Source organism: Cebus imitator, unplaced genomic scaffold, assembly GCF_001604975.1.
Source record: "Cebus imitator isolate Cc_AM_T3 unplaced genomic scaffold, Cebus_imitator-1.0 Scaffold27, whole genome shotgun sequence".
Taxonomy (NCBI): domain Eukaryota; kingdom Metazoa; phylum Chordata; class Mammalia; order Primates; family Cebidae; genus Cebus; species Cebus imitator.
The window spans coordinates 11,834,395-11,858,109 of NW_016107342.1; the positions used below are offsets into that span (position 1 = coordinate 11,834,395).

General features: G+C 33.8%; 1 protein-coding gene across 4 annotated transcripts in view; it reads right to left on the reverse strand.

Annotated features, from left to right (window-relative positions):
* Window positions 1–23,715, reverse strand: part of ARHGAP15 (Rho GTPase activating protein 15) — a 640,576-nt gene that overhangs the window by 379,750 nt on the left and 237,111 nt on the right. The window lies entirely within an intron of this gene.

The following is a 23,715-nucleotide window of genomic DNA, read 5'->3' on the forward strand; positions in this document are numbered from 1 at the left end:
AGAGATGGATATATCGCCACACACCTCATAATCACATTTTCACCTGCCCATCTGGTACAGACCTGGGCTTAACAGTAAATTCACCAGATACACTAGCATGCCAGTTTTGTGTTTCAAAAACACATACTAAATACAATTTGTAAAGAAAAAAAGAATAATGTCTGAGTTAAAGAAACAGAAAACAGAAACAAGATATTCCTTTTAAAAACTGAAATTATCAAGACATATGAGACAGTTTCACAGTCCACCTAGATACTTTTAAGGACTACTTACACCAAAGCCCTCTAAACTACTAGTTTACCAAGCTAAAAAAAATTAATTCTCCACTTGACATGTAATAAAATGAACTGGAGACTTGAAAGTATTCATACTGATGTTTATACTTCAATATAACATAATTGAATTAATCCTTTAAAAAGATTTTCCAAAATGTCACTGGCCTTTGTGAAGATATTCTGATTGTTTCCACTGTACATTGGACATGCAATTAAATTACAAATTAATGGAATAAGTATGTAAGTTAGATATAATAATTACAGAAGTACTCTTAAAAAACAATTAAGACCAATACTTGATGAGAAATTTTAAAAGTTAAGTGAAGAATCATTACAGCATTACACATACACAATAACTCCCTAAGCCTATTAATTAAATTTAAAACAAATACATATACATATTTACTTGGCAACATTCTCACGTAGGGCCGAAGCTTTTCTTTTTATGAAGGCCAGAGTTTGGGGATTTGTGCTCTCTCTCTCCCATAACCTCATCTGTAGTGAGTGTACCATGTATAGTTTCTAGTTTTGATTTCGTTAGAGTGCAATTTCATTGATACATACAAAATAAACCAAGTGCAGAATCCTTCTGGATTTTTAAGATTTTTTTTTTCAGCTTTTCACAGTTGTCTTGCTCATATCTAATTTGGGAAAATTTATTTTAGCAACTTATTTATCAAGTCTTTCAAAGCATTCACCTTTGGTTTTCATACAAACAACAGCTTCTTTGAACACTGTATTTCATCAGTTCATGCAATATTGAGTTAAATGATGTATTTGTATGTTAATTACAAATAACATGAATAATTTTGGAAACAAAAAATTTTCTTTGTGAAAACCCACTCAACTGTCGGGTGCACAGTAATACAGGTATACCAAAAAGTGGAATATTGGCAGTATTCAGGGTAGTGTTGATATGAGTTAATACATTTTAGAAAGAAAAGGGAAAGTATTAGGTAGCCTTTGAGGCATTCCAGTGGACCTGTTTAAGAGGTCTTCTGAATATCATTTGCTTGTGTGTGTATGTGCCTGCATGTGTGAATGTGTGTGTATGTGTATTCTTTCACCTTCAGATAAGGGTACCGACAAGGATTCTGGAACACTGTTAAGAACTCAGTGTTTTTCCCCCACTTTTTGTAATAAGGATCAGTAGTTGGTGTTGTTGTTGTTTTTTTTCTATTTTGGAAAAATCCAATACTGTGTTCTATTCTTTTTCATCCCTATGGCCTGTTTCATACCCGGTCATTAACAGTGGACTAGCTATATGTTCATAGGCAAGTTCTCTACCTGCTCTATGTATCTGTTTCTTCATCGGTAAAATGCCAATAATAATAAAATGTCAATTTATTTTATGAATCTGTTGACTAATAACTGAAAAGAGTATAGAAGAGGGCCTGGCTCATAACGGGTGCCCAATAATTGGTATTTATGTTATTAGTATTACTGCCAGCTAATCTTTATTCTTTTAAAGAGTTCACTCATCAAAGATAAGATCTAATGACAAATATGAAGGCGATTCCTGAGTTGGGACTTTAACATTCAGTTTAATTTTCAAAATTATTGTCACTTATTATCAGTGGTATCAGCGTATCAGATAAAAATCACTTCCATTCAACATTCATCAATGTTCCTAAATTCCTTTCCTTTAGTTGTTTCAATGAACTTCCATTATTACAAAAATACAATCACTATGTTAATTCTTTTTCATCTTTTTTTCCCTAGGGATTAATGATTTTTTTTTAACTTTTATTTTAGCTTCAGGGGTACATGTGCAGGTTTGTTATACAGGTAAACTAGTGTCACCTGAGGTTTGTTGTAGAGATTATTTCATCATCTAGGTGCTAAGCCTAGTACCCAATAGTTTTTTCTCCTTTCCCTCCTCCAAGCCTCCATCCTCAAGTAGGCCTCAGTGTCTGTTTTTCCTCTTTGAATCCATGAGCTCTTATCACTTAGCTTCCACTTAAAAGTGAGAACATGCAGTATTTGGTTTTCTGTTCCTGAATTAGTTTGCTAAGGATAATGGCCCCCAGCTCCATCCACGTTCCCGCAAAAAAGAATGGGGAATTAATGTTTTTTTTTAAGTATCTGTGGTAAAATAATACATGGCAAAGTGGTGTGGTTCTTGTGCATGCTTGTACTCTGTGATGTATGTTTGTACTGTGAACAGATAACCTTTACACAATTTTATAAGCTAAGCTAGCCATTTTGAACAAAGATAAATATGTGCACAAGTAAACACAGTAGCATTGTATATGTACATATGTGTGCTATTGGCCCTTTATTATGTGAGTGAAAAAGGGTAGTCTAACCTCAGTCTATTTCTCAGACATATTTTTGAGTTTTGCTTTACCTGCAGAGCCTAGTATTTATTCACGTTATCTTCTCAATCATGAGTCTTCAGGAGGCATTGATTTTTCTCCTTTTAATTCAAGACAAGTTGTGCTTTTTTCCTTTTTTTCCCCCACTGGCATTTGTAAAAATTTTATTCCTTAACTACAAAACAAGCTCTAAATTAAAGAAAATTCTATTTTTTGATATATGGCTCATTTTACTAACTCATAGTAGAAAACTGCATATTTGGCCATATGTATTTAGAATTTTAACAGTTTTTTTCCTTGGAAAAACCCATGACCATTTTTCCGTCTAGTTTATTAACATCCCACCTGAGAATACACAAATGATCTATCAGCTTTATATTGGTGGCTAAGTGGTCTCAGGCTATAATACACCTCAGGTGGAATTCATCTGCATTTCCTCCCTCAGTTGGTAATGTGAATTATATCATGTACATTTTAAGAAAACCATTTTTTATGCTTGGCCATAAACTGGACTATGACAATGATTAGAGTTGAATATGAAAGTTAAGAAGTTCCAAGAAACAATGGAGAGGAAGTATTTATTTATGTGGTTCAGAACATTAATACTGCGTTCCACTGTCAAACAGGACTGCTAGATGGCTGAGATGGTCTTACGGTTCTGTCTCTTCTAGTTATCTTAATATTAAAACATGTATGAATTGAAGAACCTAATCAATGTTTATCTAAGACATTTACAGTTTCTAAAGAAAAATTACTTTTACTTGATTAGTTTGTTTCATCTGGTACGAACAAATGGCTTTAGTTTAGAACAATAGGGTTCTTCAAAGCCATTCTACTTGCTTGATGTCTGAGAGTTGGAAGGTTATATTATAAGCTAGATAATGGTTAGGCTGAGTATCCCATGATTTGGGAAAAGGAACTATTACTATAATTCCACCCTCCTTAGTACAGAAAAAAATATATGGAGATACATCTTGAATACATTCTGGTAGTTTTAGTAATTGGTATGAACTTTGGTGAAATGTCTGCTGGTAGGAGTGCCCAGAAAAAAGCCTTTCCCATATCTGCAGGAAAAGCTCTCAAAACATATGCCTTCATTGATAAGTTTAGCTATAATTCTGATGAAATAAAGTAAATTTTAACTTCAGCCCTCTAAATGTTGAGTGGTCCTGTGCTGAGAGTTACAGTCAAGTGACAGAAAACACTTCAGTTGACTTTTAGTTTAAGCTTCTCTACTCATTTATTGATTTTGTCTTCATGAGTTGTGCATAAAATCCAGTGTTCTCAATCATTGTAAATAACTGCAAGTGTCAACCCAAAGTGGTCCTAGATCAGGCAGACACTCTTCTACACTTTGTGTGGCTAGAAAACATATGTTTGACTTCTGTGAGCTCTATTCCCTCACTGTGGTTTATATAAAGACCTATGATTGGTAGATTTCTGAAGCAGTCATCAATTTTACATGGTGAATGTATGAGAAGCTTCTCTCCAGGTAAAATAAAATGGTAGCCTAGGGCTTCTATCAAGTGTTTGACAGTATTGACATTTGCAGAATGAAATAAAATCTCTTTTTCTATAAAGGAATGTCTTATTCTGTGTTCCTAAGTAAAGATATTAGGTGAAAGTTTTTTTTTTTTTTTTTTTTTTTTTTTTTTTCTCTGAACGCACTGAAGCTTTATTTTTCTTAATGGGGCAAGCTATCCCCAGACAGATTAGGATTAATTTTTCTCGGAGGCAGAGGCAGAAATAGATGGCCTTTCAAGGAGACTTCACGTCTTTGATTGTGAGTTTACTTACAAATACATCCAGATGATAGCACACAACAGAAGGACACTTCAAATACGGGTGATTCCTGAATGACGCCAAGAAAAGAGACAGCTATTTTGAATATCCACATCTCTTTTCAAATTTTACTTATGCAGGTGGGTTACATTCCCCTACTATGTACTTAGCAACATTTTTTTTTTTTTAAACTCTAAAACACATAGGCCTTTTTGCCTGAGTTAAATTTGTTTCTTTAGCTGGTAAAGCTTTTCCTTTCCATATGGTCAGGATAGCTAATTTAGTTAGTCTCTGAGGTGGCCAACATTATAGTGTGGTATCATAGAATATAAAAATAAAAGAAGGTATGAAAACCTTATTCTAAAAATGAAATAAAAACAGATGGGACATACGTTTCTAACGTATTTAATTTGCATCGTCTTTTTCTCCTTTTAAAGTTCTTGTGGACCAATCTTGCAAAAAGGCAAAACAAACCCTAAACACTCCGGTTCCATGCCAGCAAGCTGCCAGGCTGATCTTTTTATCTCCATCAACTCCATGAAAAATCAACGAAAAGAAAAAAAAAAAAAATCAACAGGCATACGTTTAAATGTCCTGAGATTTTTAAAATAAAATTTTTAAAATAAAATTCTTAAGAGTCTTTTTCACTTATGTATAGTCGAACTATTTCCAAGTAGAGGAATAGTCATCTGCAAGGTTGAATCACCCTCGGGAACCTAATGAGGAGGATGGCAAGGACTTTCCAGGGTGGCCCCAGACGATCACGCAGGTGACTGTCAATTTTAGTTTCTCTCCAATACCTGTTTCTTTCTTTATTGCTGCTATAAATATTTCATTGTAGATTCTGAGACCCCATCTTGTAAGTCCTACTCCTAGAATATTGATTTTATCAGATTTATCCAACGGGACTTGTTTAGTAATTCACTGTATAACACCTTTATGGTCTTATAAGACTAGGTCTGTGTGATGTCAAAGCAAATAAATTAGGAGACAAAATAAATTAAGCACATAATTACTGGTTTTGTCTGAACAATTGGCTTAATGATTTTGTTTTTCTACAGTTTCCTCAGTCAACTTTTAAAAAATTTAAATCGAATTAAAATACTGAAGAATTGCTTGAGAACTGCAAGGATCTGGCTTATTATCAAGCATGTGATACAAATTATTGTGTTTACTTTCCATATTTGATATAATTACTTTAATAAAGTACTTCTGAGAGACAATTTGGATTCAACGTAGGTTTATAGCAGCATTATTAACAATGGAGGATTTGCAACGTTATTCTTTTTTGACATTAAAACATTTTAATTTTATTCGTAACCTCAAGAATATTTATTCATGGATATTTCTAATTTTTAATCACATATTCAAATAAAAGTATAGCCATGCTAACATTATATAAATGAGCCAAATATCTGCTTGAGAAAAATATTTTTTCCACCATTTTCCAGAAGAAAATGAAACAGTTAATAGGAGCGACAATTATAAATTATTTGTCATTAGAAGAAAACTTTGAAGCCTTCTTAGGCAAATACTGCAATAGCTCTGCAATGACTTTATTTCTAATGTTTTTTCTTTTTTCTATCCCTAGCAGAATTCAAAAATGTTTTAAAAGATTTTATTAGTTACTGGAACAGGGCATTACAGTTGAGGGTTGAGGGTTGATAAGCTTTTTTGGTATCCTCTGCATCCTAGGTACATGTTTAGGTAGTACAATTTGGGAAGGAAAATAAAACTATGGCTAGTGTTACTGGTATTTGATAATTTTTTTTCTTACAATGCTTGATAGTTTTTCTTTTCTCAAGTCAGAGTGTTTTACCAAGCAAATTTTACACAGTTCACTAAAGAGCTTCTTGCAAAGGTTGTGGTTCGAATCAGTGGCTTAAGCAAATGCTTTGTATGAGTGTTTTGTGTCTGACTCTGCCTTTTCTACGGGAACTCTCAAACCAAGAGAGCAAGTGAACAGCACAGAAAAGTCGCAGACAAGACAGCAGCCGGCGATGGCACTTTCAGCCTCACGGGATCTTCCCAATTGCTAAAAGCTGTCAACATTTCTTTTGGAAGCAAGTGTGAGGAAAATTCTATTCTTACTTGGTGTTATGGGTTGAATTATGTCCCCCTCAAGAAAAGATATGTTGAAGACCTAACCCACAGTACCTTAGAAGGTGACCTGATTTGGATATAGGGTCTTTGCAGAGGTAATCAAGTTAAAATGATGTCATTAAGGGGACTCTAATTCAATATGATTGGTGTCCTTATCAAAAGGGAAATTTGGACTCTGAGAAAGCCGTGCACAGAGAATGCGAGGGCATACAAGGAGAACATCATGTGACAGCAAAGGCAGAGGCTTGAGTGATCCAGCTGCACACTGAAGACTGTCAAACCAGAGGCAAGGCATGATTCCTTCAGGTTTCAGTTGGAGCGTGCCCTGAAGACACCTTGATTTCAGATTTCTAGCCTCCAAAATAGTGAGACAAGCCTCCTGTTTGTGTGGTACTTTGTTACAGTAGCCCTAGGATATAGTACAGTTTTTGGAAGCTATGCCACTGAGGCTGATGGAAGGAAGGGAGAAAGTAAGACAAAGAGAGAGGGAGGGAGGAAGGAAAGAAGGTAAAAAGGGAAGGAGGGAGGGAGGTTTTGGGAAAAAGCAAAAGCCCCAAGAGAAGTGAACCAACTAAATGAAAATTTTGACGAATACTTTGAAAAAATAATAAAAAGATACAAAGATATTAAAAAAGACAGACTGCCTGATTTGCTAACTGAAAATCACCTCTTATTTGTACCTCCTCCCCTTTATGCTTATTTTTAAAAATCTAACATACCAAATGTTTCAGAATGCTGCACAGTAGGGAAAGAATCTATTGCTCAGGAAACACTGGGCGAGAGAAACTTTGTGAGGGGCTGTGTTGAGACAGTGACGTCAGTTTCAAGGAAAATCGTGAGGGGGAAAAAAAAACCCACAAGGGCATGGTCATACTCTATAGTGAGAGGGTACCTGTAAATCACTGTGTAAACACCCAGGAACTGCTCCCCCAAAGTCAAGAACCAGCCAAGCAGTACCAGCTGTAAAAATGGAAGTGTGCAGGAAGTAGAGGATTCCTCCAACATCTGTTGAGGCCATTAAAAATGAAAAGTAAATCCAAACTGGCAATATAAGAGATTTATTTTTCTACATTAACCCTGACAAAAACTGCCAATTTTTTTTTTCAATTTTTTGCCACACAAGCACCTTTCAAGGGGCATAAAAATCAGCGCCAACTGCAAAAGCAGCAATAGGTAGAAAAATCAGGATTAAGACAATTTAATATTGATGGCAGACATCCAATAAGATGAGGGTAAAGAAGGGAATATGAGAAGTCAAAGCTGATGGGAATGCATCAACATTCCCTAGGAAAATATATACATCTGGGGAGAATATAAACCGGAAGTACACCTTAAAATCACAGCACAGGTAAACAACTCTTTGTAGGCCATAGAATACTCAGCAAAATGAAGAATTTGAATGAAGACTTCACTCGACTAGACTTGTTTTAAATACATGCTACTATACTTGTTTTAATACTAGTCTTATTTTAAATAAATGCAAATGACCCTAAACAATATTCAAATATTTTCAAAATACAAGGACCAAGATGCCACATTATTTGATGTGCTGCATTATAATGATGTGTTCTTAACACGTCATTCACACACAAAGATACAGGTTTCGTTAACTAATAGTCCAGGGTCATCTCTCATGCACATTGCCAGGAGGGGCTAGTTTCTTTCCGTAAATATTCAGAGCTGCAACTGTATTGTGAATTCTATAATGTGTTAAATTTCCCATTCTGTCTACCCTTCTTTTCATCATTGTTCCCTAAATCTGTTTGCTAACCCTGATGTAAAGTTATACTCCAGTATCATGAGCCCACACATATGTGTCTGTTTGTACTTGGGATCCTAGAGTTTAGAGACGGAAGGAATCCTGTAGATCATTTACTTTAATGTCTTCATTTTATTTATATACAATGAGGTACTACAACCATTTAACCAGAATGAGCATACAGCCACTTTGTATGCTCGTTCTGGTAAAATGGTTGCAGTACCTCCTTTAGGCATCGACAGCCTTGTGTCAAAACTGTTTCTACTATTTGTTAGATTGCAATTATCAAATTTCTCATCAAATGGAGAAAATTTATTATATCCATCCAAACTGGGGCACTCTTAAAGGTCAAATGGGACACTGACACTGATAACAAGTGTACTTGGACAACAGGGCAAAAGCGGGACTATCCCAAACAAACTAGACTTACAGTCACTTGTATTGTCAGAATGATAACATATGATTGATGTGAGGATCAAACAAAACAATGTATGTGAAGCACCCAGGCAATCAAATCAATGGTAGCTATACTTGTTATTAAGTCATTTGCCCATGGTCAGCCCAAATGTTAGCAAGAAAGCCAGGAATGGAAGCCACAGAGTAACATTCTTTCTGCTAGTACAGCATTATTACTTCAAACAGACTAGATTAAGTAGGAGATTAATAAGAAGCAGAGTCCTAACATATTATATTAGTGCTCCTTATTAATCTACTTAATCTGTTTTGTTTACACTATCAGATACCTATTCAATTCTCCAATTAGATTAGATCTGCTTGAGGGCTATAACTGCAGTTCTGATGTATTTCTCTTTATTTCTTCCCTTATCATTTGTCTTGGAAAGTTCCTACTATACTACTTTACATAAAGTAGATACTTACAGAAATGGGTAATTTTGTTCTTTTTGCTCTGTTCCATTACATATTTTGAGGATTGAAAATGAGAATCTAGTTCCTGGAACAGTAAAATATTTGTTTAATAGATGTTGAGTAAGAACCTCTTTAAAATTTTCCTATTTGTATATTTGATTCCTTTACTTTTTCTTTGAAAGAAATTTAGTCATTCTTTTTCCTACTTAAATTTTAAAGTATATATATTTACTTGAAAAAGAAAAATCTATTAAAATTATTTTGGATTTCTTTATTTTCAATTTAATTTGTATAACAACTTTTGGTTGTTCACTTTTCTCTACAGTTGAAAATATGTCTTTTTAGAAGACAAAAACACTGAAGCTTCAAATTAGAAAATTCAGATTCTTTTTCAGGAAACTAAAGAGAGTGTGTTAACTATGCTATGAGGAAGCTGACTATCTATCTATCTAAAGTGTCTAAAAAACCACTTGTTAATGGTCAATCTGGATCATTTTACTATGAATTCAAGCACTGATAGGCACCAACAGGCAAATTTATGCTTCGATGATGATTTAGTCATCAGGTTGTGCATAAACTGATTTCCCAACCTTCATGGGAAGGTCAAACTATTTTTAGTTTAGTCATGTACATGGGAGGCATGTATGCACGCATATAAGACAATTGATTAGTCATCTCTGCTTTTAACAAGTATGTATTTAGAAATTTGAACTTCTAAAACAAGTCATTGGGGATGCTTAATTTGCACATTTTTGAAACTCCTATTTAAAACCTCATGGTTCAAAACTTTAAAACTTAAACCACAAAACCTTACTGGTTTCAGGGTTATCACATAGACCACCAAAAAGTGCACCCAATCTTTTCAACATTTTAAATGCTTCAACTTACAAACTGTATTTATCTACTGCACTTTTTGTGTATAGTCAACTTTCAATACTTCAGAGATTGATTATCCAGTTGGTGTATGAAATTCAAACCTTTGACTTCTCCATTTCCCTCAAGCAACCTGTCTTTAGGGCATATCTTCTCTTTCTGGAATCTTTGCAAGAGGATGGCAGTGGAAGGGGAAGGAGATAAAACACATCAATCAATGTTTCTACTTTTAGCAGAACTGGTAGAGGATGGTGCTTAGAAAGATGTTGAAAAAACAACAAGCTAAAATGATACTCTTGAGTGATTCAATGTTCCCATTGATTTTTGTTTTGAAAGTATATTCTTTTCTCTAAGGCATTAAGAGTGACTACAGCTCTTTTATAAACCACCACTGTTATCAGAGAGAGAATTCAGAACAGGAAGGATAATTGGTTTGATCCAGTATATTACTATTTTGGATAGATAACAGGGAATTGACCCCAATCTGCCAAGAGGTAACATGGATACATAACATTAGCCTTAATACCAGAAGAGATTTATAGAAAAGTGTCTTTATTTCTTAACGTTTTAGAAGTACTTTAATATCTGTTTAATAAACTATTTCATATCTCCAGACCCAAGAATGGCTTTGAACTTCCAATCACCTGCAAGTTATTTCTAAAAGATCTTAGAAATTGTGCTTTATGACCTTATTTTCACAAGTGCTAATCACATTAACCACTATTATTAGAACACCTGCTTTCCTGAATTGAAACATATCTCTCAAAGTCACGCATCCAAGGCATTGGTGAGGGGGACCCTTTACCATTCTGATTAATTTCAGTAAACATTATGTTTCTTTATTTTCCTTTCCGCATTTACCTCCAAAGGCTCTTTCTAATGCCAGTGTATTCTACTCATTAAGTATTATGACATTCTGAGTGTATTAAATTAATTATTAATGTTTAACTGGAGACAATATTTTGGTATATTTGTTGTGAGGGGAGAGGGTACTATTTAAATCAGAGAGAGATTTAAAGTATGTATAAAAAAGCCTATTTATAAACATCATTCAAAGAATTAGCTTTTGAGCAATACAGTGAGAAGACTGAAATGCCTTAAAATAACTGATACATACTAAAATCAGAACAGGAAAGTTCTGATGCAAAGGCATATGTTCTATAATATTTTGTTTACTATTTTGTTAATTTATTGCTGTAAATTAATATTACAAACACCAACTCAAACCCTTTTAACATTGAATTTGTTATATTACATTTATTACAAACTTCATAGCAATTAAAGTGTCTTTCAAAAAAATATTTAGTGACTTGGAACTCTCACACTCTAAATGTAGTGGAAAAAAATAGAAAACAAAACTAGCTATGAGATCCCAATTTACAAAATAAAAATGTATATGTAAAGAAAAGACATGACATAAAAATATGTATCTCTTATGTAACGTATTTAATAATACTTTGGAAACTATTATTTTACTTTATTTTTTCAATTTTTTGAAATAATTGTATGTAAAACAGTATTTTTCTCTATTAATGAAAATAGCAAAATTACTGAGAATGTGCTAGCAATTTTTTATTTTTCAATTTTGTACAATGAGGTTTTTAAAAAGTACATTAATTAGAACAAGAAACTAGAATAAATGATCACACTAAAGTTTCTTCCTACTTAAAACTTCTCTTGTACAATATATAACTTCATTGGGTAAGTATTGGCTGGATATTTTTTTTAAAGTATTATTCTTTATAGAATTACAATTTTACTCAAATGCTTTAAGATATATTTTATTATTCTGTCACTAAAACTCTGTTAGATATTGGGGAAAGCAGTCCGTATGTGCCATTTGTCAATGAAATCCGAAACTTGCACTTCAATAAGCGAACAAAGTCTCATTTTAACGCCAGTCAAATGAATTGATGTTCTTGTTTATTACATACTGAGAAAAATATTTAAAAGGCACTACAGAAAAGTATTTACCATTACAAATAATCCAAAAAATGGTGCATGTACAATCTAAAAAGCAAAAAAAGGAATGCTTTTGAGGAGTGGAAAAATATGTTTTGTTAAATATTCAACGACTCAAAATATTAAACTCTAGCTAAGACCAGGTTTATCTTTTTTATAGGCTCAAAAAGAAATATAAAACTGGAAACTGAAAGCCAGAAGAAAGGGTAAATTAAAATATGAATTTAAACAAAAATATTAAAATGTTATTATATTAATGATACATTTTATATGAGATACCCTTTAAAAGCAATGTAATTAAGATCAGATTTTATGCTTAGTGTTAGCTTCCAGGGTACATGTTACTTTCTGAATTTTATTCTACGTGTTCTAAGTCTTGCCATATACATATCTGAATTTGATAAAAATACATGTCCTTAGCTCATGATATACAAAACTTTTCTTCTGGTCAGGATGCTGATTTTGGAATCTTTGTTTTCTACACCAACCTTAAACAAGCCAGATAGAGTAGGCCTCAGTGAATGGATTCTGTCAATGATAACTGACAGACCTGAACATTGATTGTTCAGGAAATATTTTTAAGGACAGGCTATAAACAATCAAAGGTAAGTAAAACCCAAGTTAATATAACACAAATTACATAGCATGTTCTGGCAATCAGAAATTTTGTTAATTGATTTTCCTGTTTAGCTCAGAATGAATAAAATATCTCTGCTTTTCTATCTTTGTAATTTAAATCTATCTTAAAATGGCTTAGTTCATTTCTCCTTCCACTTTTAGAATTCTAAAGGGTTGCATAATGAAATATATTTGTAATGTCGAGAATCTTACAGAGCCTAGCAGACATTATTTTAAACACCAGCTCTCATTGTAACCAATGGGAAATGTGGAAATTGAAGATGTCAGAGATGACAAAGAATGCAACTTATGTGTATTTGTTGTTTTCTCTTTGCGCAGTGCATTTTACAATGTGAACTTGTTTTGTTGGCATTTGCTACTTTTTCTTTAAAGGGGGCTTGCTCTTCTCACGAACACTCCTATTTTCAAACAACCATCACCAAAAAAGTAAAATCCATTTAATGAACATTTAGAGTAGTTGGGGTCTCAGTTGGCGTTTCCCTGTTCCTAGCTGCCAGAATGAAGTCTTTAGAGCTATAGTGTTGATAGAAGTTTTCAGTAAGAACTCTTAACCATGGCAGTGTTACCAGTGGGTTTGCACTCTTTATCTTCAACTTATGCAATATCCCTTCTTTTGTAAAGCAACAGCATCTTCAACTTTCACAGGGCAGTCTAAGATTTCATTTCTAAATCACTGGAGCTCCCCAGGAGGCCATGTCTGTATGTATGTCACCACTGGATACTCTTGCACTGTTGTTCTAACACCTAGTGAGCTGCACAGTTCCTCCTCCAACATTCCACATGTGCAAGAGAGTATATTTTTCTTAGTTCGTAAGTGCTTGGCAGAACTGTGATTCCCAGGGTACTTGGGCTATGTTGTTCTGAATTTTCATCACCAATCAGATTACTTACTTTCAGGCCATAAAAGTCACAGAAAAGAATTTGGGAAATTTATATTTAAAAGTGCTCTGGGGAGGAATGGCAGAATGAGAGCTGAAGAGAGGAGGAGAGGCCAATGACATTTCTACTGATTACAGTAGAGAGCTCTGATCTAGATAGATGTTAGTAAAACAGATATTACTAGGAACACACACATTTTAGCCTAACATTACTAATGTTAATCTTAAAATTAAATAAACATTTGCTTTTTAAAAATATAAACTGTCATATATCAGTACCTGTTTTGTCATAAAATGACTCAGAATACATTTTAATGTCCCTGTCTGTGATTAACATGTCTAGCCAAATTTCTTTCTAACCTCTTGTTTGTTCATTACTTTACTTTACAGATATATATACCAGTGGTGACCCACCCTCAGAGTGAAGTTGTGATGACCATCATATATTCATTTATTCTCCCTTTTACAATCAATTGTTTTGGCACGCATGTATTAACAGCATTAAATTCTGAGATTATTAAATGGAAAAAGCATAGTACCTATCCTGGGAGTCATTAGTCTGGTGGGGTAGAACAACTCTTTCAAAAAGTACCTACAGCCAGGAGCAGTAACTCATGCCTGTAATCCCAGAACCCTGAGAAGCCAAGGCAAAAGGATTGCTTAAGCCCAGGAGTTTGAGACCAGCCTGGGCAACATAGTGAGACTCTATCTCTACAAAAAATTCAAAAATTAGCCAGGTTAGGTGGTGCATGCCTGTGGTCACAGCAACTTAGGGGGCTGAGGTGGGAGGCTTTTGAGTCCAGGTGGTTGATGCAGCAGTGAGCTGAGATCACATCATTGCACTTCAGCCTGAGTGACAGAGCAGGACACTGTCTCAAAAAACTAATGGAAGAAAAAAACTACTATGGTCCTAGGATGGATTTACTAGTGGTAACATGTAAAAATTATGGGACAAAGAAGAATCAAATAATGGATTGTCTCTGTGCAGGAAACGGCAGGGTAGGGTAGCAGTGGGAAAGAAATGGGGTTGGAAAATGGCAAGAATAAACATCTACTGATAGAAAACAGGGTGGCTCCAGGTGAAAGTGGCACATTCCAGTAACAACATCCCACAATCTACCTATAATATTTTATATCTCATTTTTTAAAACTAGGAACTGAATAATATGTTCCCCTTTAGAAAATATGTTCTTGCTTAGCCACCAGATTTTATTTTACCCATTATAATGGCTTTTGTCCACTTACTTTGCTGTGCCCTTTGCCAAGTCTTTGAGAAGTAACAAAACTACGCATGTATTTATACGTAACACAGTAATTTTACCCCACAGATATACAATATTTGGGATTTGTTGTTATAGGCCTGTTTTTAAGAGCTAACGCATTTCCAAAAACAGTTTAGCCTCAGGAAAATGGTTTTGCAGGTTTGCTGGGTCCACAGGATGTTTCACGAATTTAGGATTTCTTGTTTATGAGTAACTTAATGATTATGTTTTACTCTTTCTTTAGGATACATAGAACTTTATTATTCTTACTATTATTATTATTATTGTTTTTGAGATGGAGTCTTGCTTTGTCACCCAGACTGGAGTGCAGTGGCATGAGCTCAGCTCACTGCAACCTCCACCTCCCAGGTTCAAGAAATTCTCTGCCTCAGCCTCTCAAATAGCTGGGATGACAGGTGCCCGCCACCACAACCAGATAATTTTTTTGTATTTTTAGTAGAGGCGGGGCTTCCCCATCTTGGCCAGGCTAGTCTTGAACTCCTGACCTTCTGATCCACCCACCTTAGCCTCCCAAAGTTCTGGGATTACAGGCGTGAGCCACTGTGTTGGGCCAGAACATTATTAATATTAAACTGAGCATATTAAGTCATATTTTTATTTTAAGACACCCCCACCCCTAGGTACTATATATCTCTTCTACTCTTTCAATGCCTAACACAAATTTGATGTGCTTCTCTGAGACTTTTCCTAGACTACCAACAAAAGTAATTGTACTTTCATCTTGCCATTACATATTACTTGAGATATTTCTGTTATATTTTTATGAGAGACAGCAAATGTGATGGTTAAGCACATGGATTCTTGAAACATGTTACCTGGCTTTAGATTCTGGTTCTGCCAATAATATTTGTACAATCTTGAGCAAGTTTCATTACTTCTCTATTCCTTGATATTTTCATCTATAAGATGGGAATAATAGCAGTACCTAACTAATAATGACCTGAGAATTAGATTAGTAAACATGCAAAGGGGGTTATAAAGTTGTCCAGTATGAAAGGGGCTGTAAAATTGTAAGTACTGTGTAAGTACATGCTATCTATCTATCTATCTATCTATCTATCTATCTATCTATCTATCTATCTTTTGAACACAATTGCTTAAATGTGTATCTTCCTCATTAGAGTATTCTTTAACATCTAGAACATATCATTTGTTTTTGTGCCCAAACTTTTCAGGTCTTCTTAAAATTGCTTAGCATACAATAGGAATTTAATACATGTTAACTGATATAACATTGGATTCAAAGACTTCAGGGAGGCCTGTGAATGAGCTTCAGGAATTCCACAATTTGACATTTTTCATGTGAAATTTTTTCTAAGGCAAGTATCTGTATCTTTCACCTGATTCCTAATGAAATAATGTAATGAAAGTGGTAAAGAAAGAAATTTCCTAACCTCCATAAAAATATGAAAATTGGGAAACTGTGTCACATATACACCATGGAATACTATGCTGACATAAAAAACGATGAGTTTGTGTCCTTTGTAGGGACATAGGTGAACCTGGAAACCATCATTCTCAGCAAACTGACACAAGAACAGAAAATCAAACACCGCATGTTCTCACTCATAGGTGGGTGTTGAACAATGATAACACATGGACACAGGGAGGGGAGCATCACACACTGGGGTCTGTAGGGGGGAACTAGGAGAGGGACAGTGGGGGGTGGGGAGTTGGAGAGAGATAACATGGGGAGAAATGCCAGATATAGGTGATGGGGAGGAAGGCAGCAAACCACACTGCCATGTGTGTACCTATGCAACAACCTTACATGTTCTTCACATGTACCAAAAAACCTAAAATGCAATAATATATATGAACATAAAAAATATGAAAATTTCCAGATCCCTTTGGAATAATCTGATATTTATATATAAATTTACCAATACCCACTCTTTAATGTGACATCTTCATTTTTTTTTGCTCATCTTAATTTGTCTACAAGCAATTTTAAAATTCATATTTATATAAGCAAAGGCACACATACATGAGTAGATTATTAAGAAGCTGTGTGTCATTGTCATTGGTGAAACATAATTCCTGTGATCCTTTTTTGTTGTTATTGACTAGTCCCTTTATTTTATTTTATTTTTTTCGCCCAGGCTGGAGTGCAGAGACATCATCACGGGTCACTGCAGCCTCGAACTCCTTAGAGTCAGGTGATCCTTCCACCTCTGCCTTCCAAGGAGCTGGGATAACAGGCACATGTCACCATGCCTGGATTATTTTTTTCTATTTTTCATAGAGATGGGGTTTCACTATGTTGCCAGGCTAGCCTCAAACTCCTGGGCTCAAATGATCCTCCTGCCTCAACCTCCCTAAATGCTGGAATTAGAGGTATGAGCCACTGTGCCCAGCCTGCTAGCCCTATTTATTTATTTTAAATTTTTTATTTCCATAGTCTTCTGGACAACAGGTAGTATTTGGTTATATGAGTAAGTTCTTTAATGGTGATTTTTTTAAGATTTTCTATTCTTGAAAGACTAATGATATATATTTTTAAAGTCAAAAGAGTAAAATTAACTGTTTGGGTGAGGAGATAAATCATTAAGTTGCTTCTCAGTACATTCATGATAATGGAATGCACACACTGAAAACTCATTGAAGTCTTATGTACTAGGACTACTCCTAGTACATATAAATGACTGCTAAGATTGGGCCATCAAAATATACCACAAAATAGTTGACAAAGTATAATATTGGTTTTAACGTGATGTTTCAATAAGGAGGAAATTTTCCAAAATAGGGGAACAAGCTAGCCTTGAAAAAACAAAAACAAAAACAAAGAAAAATAAAGCACTTGGCTCAGTGCATGGATTACTACCAAACCAAATCAAAGCAGATGAAACTAAATCTGTATGTATATATTCTGAATGTATTCATTTCTGACATTTTTCTGGTGGGGGTTGCAGATGGATATGTATAGGTAGGTATGTAGGGAGACAGAGAGATGAACAATACGCCATTTTGTAGTCTCATGCGGAAACTCTAGAGATTGCCAAATAATATATAAAACTCTTTCTTCATTGTTGGAGGAAAGGTCCTCACCAACTTGTCCTTGTCATTATGCTTCTTTCAGAAATTTATCTACCTAATGGATGTGGGGCTTAAAACCTACATAACGGGTTGATAGGTGCAGCAAACCATCATGGTACATGTATACCTATGTAACAAACCTGCACCTTCTGCATATGTATCCCAGAATTTAAAGTAAAATACTGTTTTCTTGTCAATAATATTTGAATTACTTTCTATATCCAATAATATTCTTTGTCAAAAGCAGACCTAAAATAGGTGTCTATAGTCAAAACAATAACCACAACAAACAACAATAAATAAAAACTAACAAACAAAATCCCCCGGTAACGTATTTCCCCCCAATTTAGCAGTCGACATTGTACAACTATTCTGATAGTCACTTTGGTCCAAGATATTCAAAGGAGAAAAAAAGTCATGATTAAGCAAACAAAGTCTTTTGTCTTGCATAATCATTTGAAACATGATAAAAGCTACTTTTAACATGGGTTTACAGGATGCCATAGTAGAGAAAGAAATAAATGAAAGGAAATGTTATTCTTGTCTTAAATATCACACATCACCACTGGGAAAAGGAATCTGAAGTTTCTTTGAGTATCATGACTTGTACTAGCCCACATAGAACAGACACAAACCCTGCTTGGTAGATGCTTGTCAGAGTTAAGAATTCTAACTATTGTTGAAGAAATGTAATAATTTTAGAAATGATGCAGAAGATCTTCTAATTAGATGATTTCTTCATAAGGCATCACAGCTATATTCAATAATGACAAAAGCTATATGTATATACAATATAATCAATATGATTTTTGATACAATAGTACTATTGACATGGGCTGGAGAAATGAAAAGCAAGACCTATCAAGAATCTTAAGTATGGAATTGATGAGATTCACTGTTTTTTTTTTGTTTGTTTTGTTTTTTTTCAGTTTTGTTATTAAAGAAAAACCATGAGCTAAACATCTCTGCGAGAAACTGGCATGCTTGCATAAGTCCTGCTTGTGGTTTAAGGTTTGTGCTATCATTTTTTAGGGTTCTGTGGTTCACTTTTTGTTACACAAAATGATATAGTACTTTTGAACCAAAGAAGAACTGTTTTGTTTAAGACCTACTCCCTATTTACTTCTTACTGCCCCAAAATAATAATGAGGTTGCTACATTATGACAGTATAATTCAGTGGAAGTGAGCGTGGATTTTATATAAAACAGATGTAAACCCCAATTCGGGATTTACATCTACAAGGGGAGAAATACTGGGCAAATTACATAACTTTTTGGAAATTTAGTTTCTGATAAATAAATTGATATTACAGTAGGAGGAAAAAGAAGGAGAGAGAGGAAAAGAAGAAGAAAAAGAAGACTGTGTTCTCTGAAATGTTGCTGTGTGACATAAAATATTCTACAAAGTGCCTGGTAGACTACCTTGCACTAAAATCGTCTCAGTATATCACAAGGGATTACATAGCTTGAATAGATAGTATATCTATGGCCCAAATGCTTGCATTATCTATGGCAAATTCAACCTGCAATTATCTTGGAAACTTTGGAAGTTTGGATAAGAAAGTTGATTAAACTGAAGTCTGTTTAAAATCAACAGCTCTATATTACACATGATTACCTTTTCAAATTTATAATCTTTTAATAAATTGAGGAATTAAAAAATTAAATGCTATGTCATCAAAAGGTATTCTAATCCACTTTTAAGCTAAAAGGTTTGTCTGCTTTTAGTCCTTGTAATAAAAAAGCAAATAACAAATTTTATATAATTTGCCATTTTAAGGGAAAATTGGCATTATATTTATGATATTTACAGTCTTTCTCTGATGTGGTCTGTAGTTCACAAAACCTCAATTTAAGATAAAAAAGAGATAAAATATGATCAGTGAACGCTATTTGAAGAGCATAAGTATCACTGAATTAGATTATGGAAATGAGATGAACAATATACCATGAACATAGTTATAAGATGTTTTCTTACATAGTATGCAAATGTGGAAATTGCATTTAAAATTAAATTCTGCCATTTTTAGAATTTACTATCATCAGTGTTCATTTTGCATGAATGTCTGTGTAATAATTTTTTATTGTTCTTTGAGCTCCCTTGCTGCACATTGGGAAGTCTGAATGTGTTACTATTCATTTATGCAATAAAGTATTATCCCAATATTAAGTTATTTTTATTTTCTCTGTTGACTATACATTTAATTTATTCAACTGTTAATCATAATTCATTAACTACTGTCATAAGGTAGTAGTGATCTAATAGTCAATGCAAACTGAAAAATGTATCTGGATGAAATTAAACTTAATAGACAGCCATATCAAAGCTCTATTTTTCTACTTGAAATTAAGTGGGTGGTTTTGAATCCTATGGAAAAATTGCTTTCCACTTGCTTCTCACTTGCTTTCTCCTGCCCCCACTTAAGTGTTCTCAAGTTCTCTTGACTGAACCTTTTAATGACGCTCACATATCTTCTAATTATTCCTTCAGATTCTGCCTTAGTTTGTGCCCTCATTCCATCTCGATATTATTATTTTACCACTCTAAGTGGCTGTGGTGCTTGCAGTCCAGGTTATTCATGTCTACTAGAGTTCTTATTACAAAATCAAATCTGATCATGTCACTTCTTTGCTTAAACTCTCCAATGACTCCCATTCAACTACAGGAAAATTCCAAATGTCTCAGTAAAAGACATGCTTATATTTTATTTTTCTTCCTGCCTCACTTCTTAAGTCTCCTTTTCGATAATAAGGTGGAACAACATCTCTGAACACTGTCCCTTATCTCCCCGTGGCAATGTGGCAATGTGTGTATGATTCTTTGATACTCAGCTGAAATGTTATTTGCTCTAGAAAGTTTTCTAAGACCCTCTTAATATTTCTTTACTCCAATCACAAACTAAGTATACTGTTATTTAACATGCAATATTTTCCACATTGGACTGTAATTTATTTGGTACATTTTTATTTGCCTTGAATTTGTGCTTCTCAAGGATTTTCTTGAAGCAATATCTGATTTTAAATGTCTCCTTTATTATATGCACGAAGGCATAGAAAATATGAAGGTTAATGATTTTAGCATATATGCACCACTTTCTTATCAGTTAAATACCTCCAAAGGTCTAAACATATCTCTCCTGAAATGAGTTTTACATTTGTCCATTAATCTTCCAATAAAGTACCCTTTTCTGACCTCAGGTCAATAAATTATAATATCTGTGGTCCTTTTAATTTGTAAAATTAGCTTCTAATTATTAATTTAGTTAAGTCTTATAATATGGCTGTAAAGAAGGTGGCTGGAAAACTGCAGTACAGTGAATCCAAGCCTATTTTTAGACTGTTCAAATTAATGCTGTTTGTGACAAATACACAGTGGTTTATTTTATAAACCCTCCTAATACCACATGAAGCATGAATTACAGATATGAAGGCATATTTAAAAAGCAACAACAAAAATAATACACCAATATGTATAAGAAAAGTGAAGTGAAATGGTGGTTGCAAGAAGAAATAAAGAAAAGACACAGAGAGTAAATGGAAAATCCTCAAAGATAAATTAATGTATGCCCAAAGGCAATGAATGCCATTTCATTATAAATATACTGGAAATAAAAATGGAGCCAATTAGTATGAACAAGAAAATGCAAAAATAATCAGAAATAAAGAAGAGCAATATGCAGGGTAAGTTGCATGAGACTCAAAACAGGATGGGGAATATTATAAAATGAAGTCAAGGGAGTACAACATGATAAAGGAAATCTGGCAAATAAAGAGAAAATTGTGTAGATGATGAAGAGAAATGAAACAACACTTTTCAACTGTAGGAAAGGCAAGAGGTCAGAGATGGAAGAGATCATTTATTGACAGCAAAGGTAGAGGTAATGATAAAATTCATTCTGGGGGGGTCCTCAGTGTCCACAAATAGTGGAGAGGTTGATGAAGCAAACATAGTCATACATTTCCAAGAAAATAGGAAAAAATGTTGAAGAAAATGTAAGATTGCTATGGAATGTCTAATCAATTGACGAAGTTGTTTTCTACATTTTATTCTATTTAAAACAAAAAGTAAAATTAAACAATACTACTAATGCATTTTGGCTACTATAAGCATTTTTAGAGCCAATTACAAGTGTCATGGACCTGCCAATTAGGTGGAGAACATACAGGATACTTTGAAAAATATCTTTAAGATAAATCTAGTAAACAATAAGCCAGCAGAGTCAAGTTAAAAGATGTTGCCAAAGACAGAGAAATATCCCGGTCAGCCTTTATTATATATTTAATTTTAAATTTCAGGAGGAATAAATAATTATATAACTAGGATTTTTCCAACTGAAACTTTTAAAATATTTTTTCTAAGTTGTACTTTAAGTATTTAACAGCCAATAGATTTTGTATGTGATTTTATTTTGCTTCTAAATTTACTTGAATCATTTCCTTAGTTCTATTAAATAAATCTTCAAATAATAAACTGCAACATAAGGATTTTACTTTTATAGAATTCGTCTAGAAGGCATTAGTCAAATTCCTTAAATTCACAAAAAGCCAATACAATACCAAAATGCATAATTTTTAGTATTTTGTTTATTATCAAACTGTAACTTTGACCTTAGAGCAAAATATTATTTATTTTCCTTATGGGAGCTTTTATCAAATGTGCAAATTACTATTCTTTTGGATTGATGATCTTGAACAGATTTTAGGCAGTTTGAATAATGTAAATATGTTAACAAGAAACTAAGAAAATTCATGTTTTAGCACTGTAATATCTAGTTGTCCATAGCAAAATATATACTTTATTAGGTAAATTACTAGATATAATTTTACAGATTTTGCACAGTCTAAATTATTTCACAGCAGCTTAACATCAAAAAGAATCATTCAAAAAGAGTGATTCAACATGTGTATATACAAAATGTGTTACTTGAAAAAATAGCATATTTGATGCTGTGAGGATACAAAATCGAAATTGGATTTCAACACATAATAAGAGAGAGACTATGTATCTGTGCTACCATAACTAAGGCAGAGAAAAGAAGCTATTATTAAAGAGTTTCAGATAAAATTCGTAGGGAATTTGGAAAATGGAGAAATTAGTGGCAATAAAACTTTTTTAATTGGTCATTCAAAAATATTTTAGAATATATGGAGGTTGAATATAAAAATAAGGGTAAAAGACAGATTGAAATGTGAAGTAAGCTTTCTAGAAGAAAGGACTGAAAAATCTAAAGCAAGGAGGTGCTAATATCTATTAAGTTCCTAGTACGTACCCAGTGTTTTATACACCTTCTGTCATTGATCTTTGGAATATTTGTGCATTAAAGCAAAAACAGTTGTGGTTGTGACTTCACAGAGTTAGTTCTTTAAAAGGTGAGTATGATGATTGCGATTTTACATATAAAGCAATTTAGAATTAACAATGTTAAAAAACTTGCCTAAGGTCCCTTACATCCTAAGTGAGAAGGCTAGATTCAATTTCATAAAGTTCTATCTTTATAATCCAGGCTCTGTAATTTCTTGCTGGTGATTTGTATGGTGTATACCTAGAAGATACAAGTGAGATTTCAAAGTGGAGGTGATGGTTGGTGCCAGATCGTGGTGCACATTTTTGATTGCTGAAAAGGCAAAGTATGACTGACAATTATGGCAATCTGCAGATACAGGGATCAGCATTGTCACACGGAAACTACCCACCAGAAAGTTGGCAGCAGAAAACTGAATCAAGAATCTGTAGATTTTAATCTGAAAGGATGACTCAGAGTTCCCTAAGACCTAAAGCAGTGGAGCCTTGTCCCAAAGCATTTGCTGAATACCCTGTCCTAATGATGCTCAGATGGGCTTCTTATTTATTTTACTCCCTAGGACAGGAGAAGAAGAGAAGCAAAACATGAAAAATTGAAAAAGGCACAAAATAAGACAAAGCATAGGCGATAGGAGAAC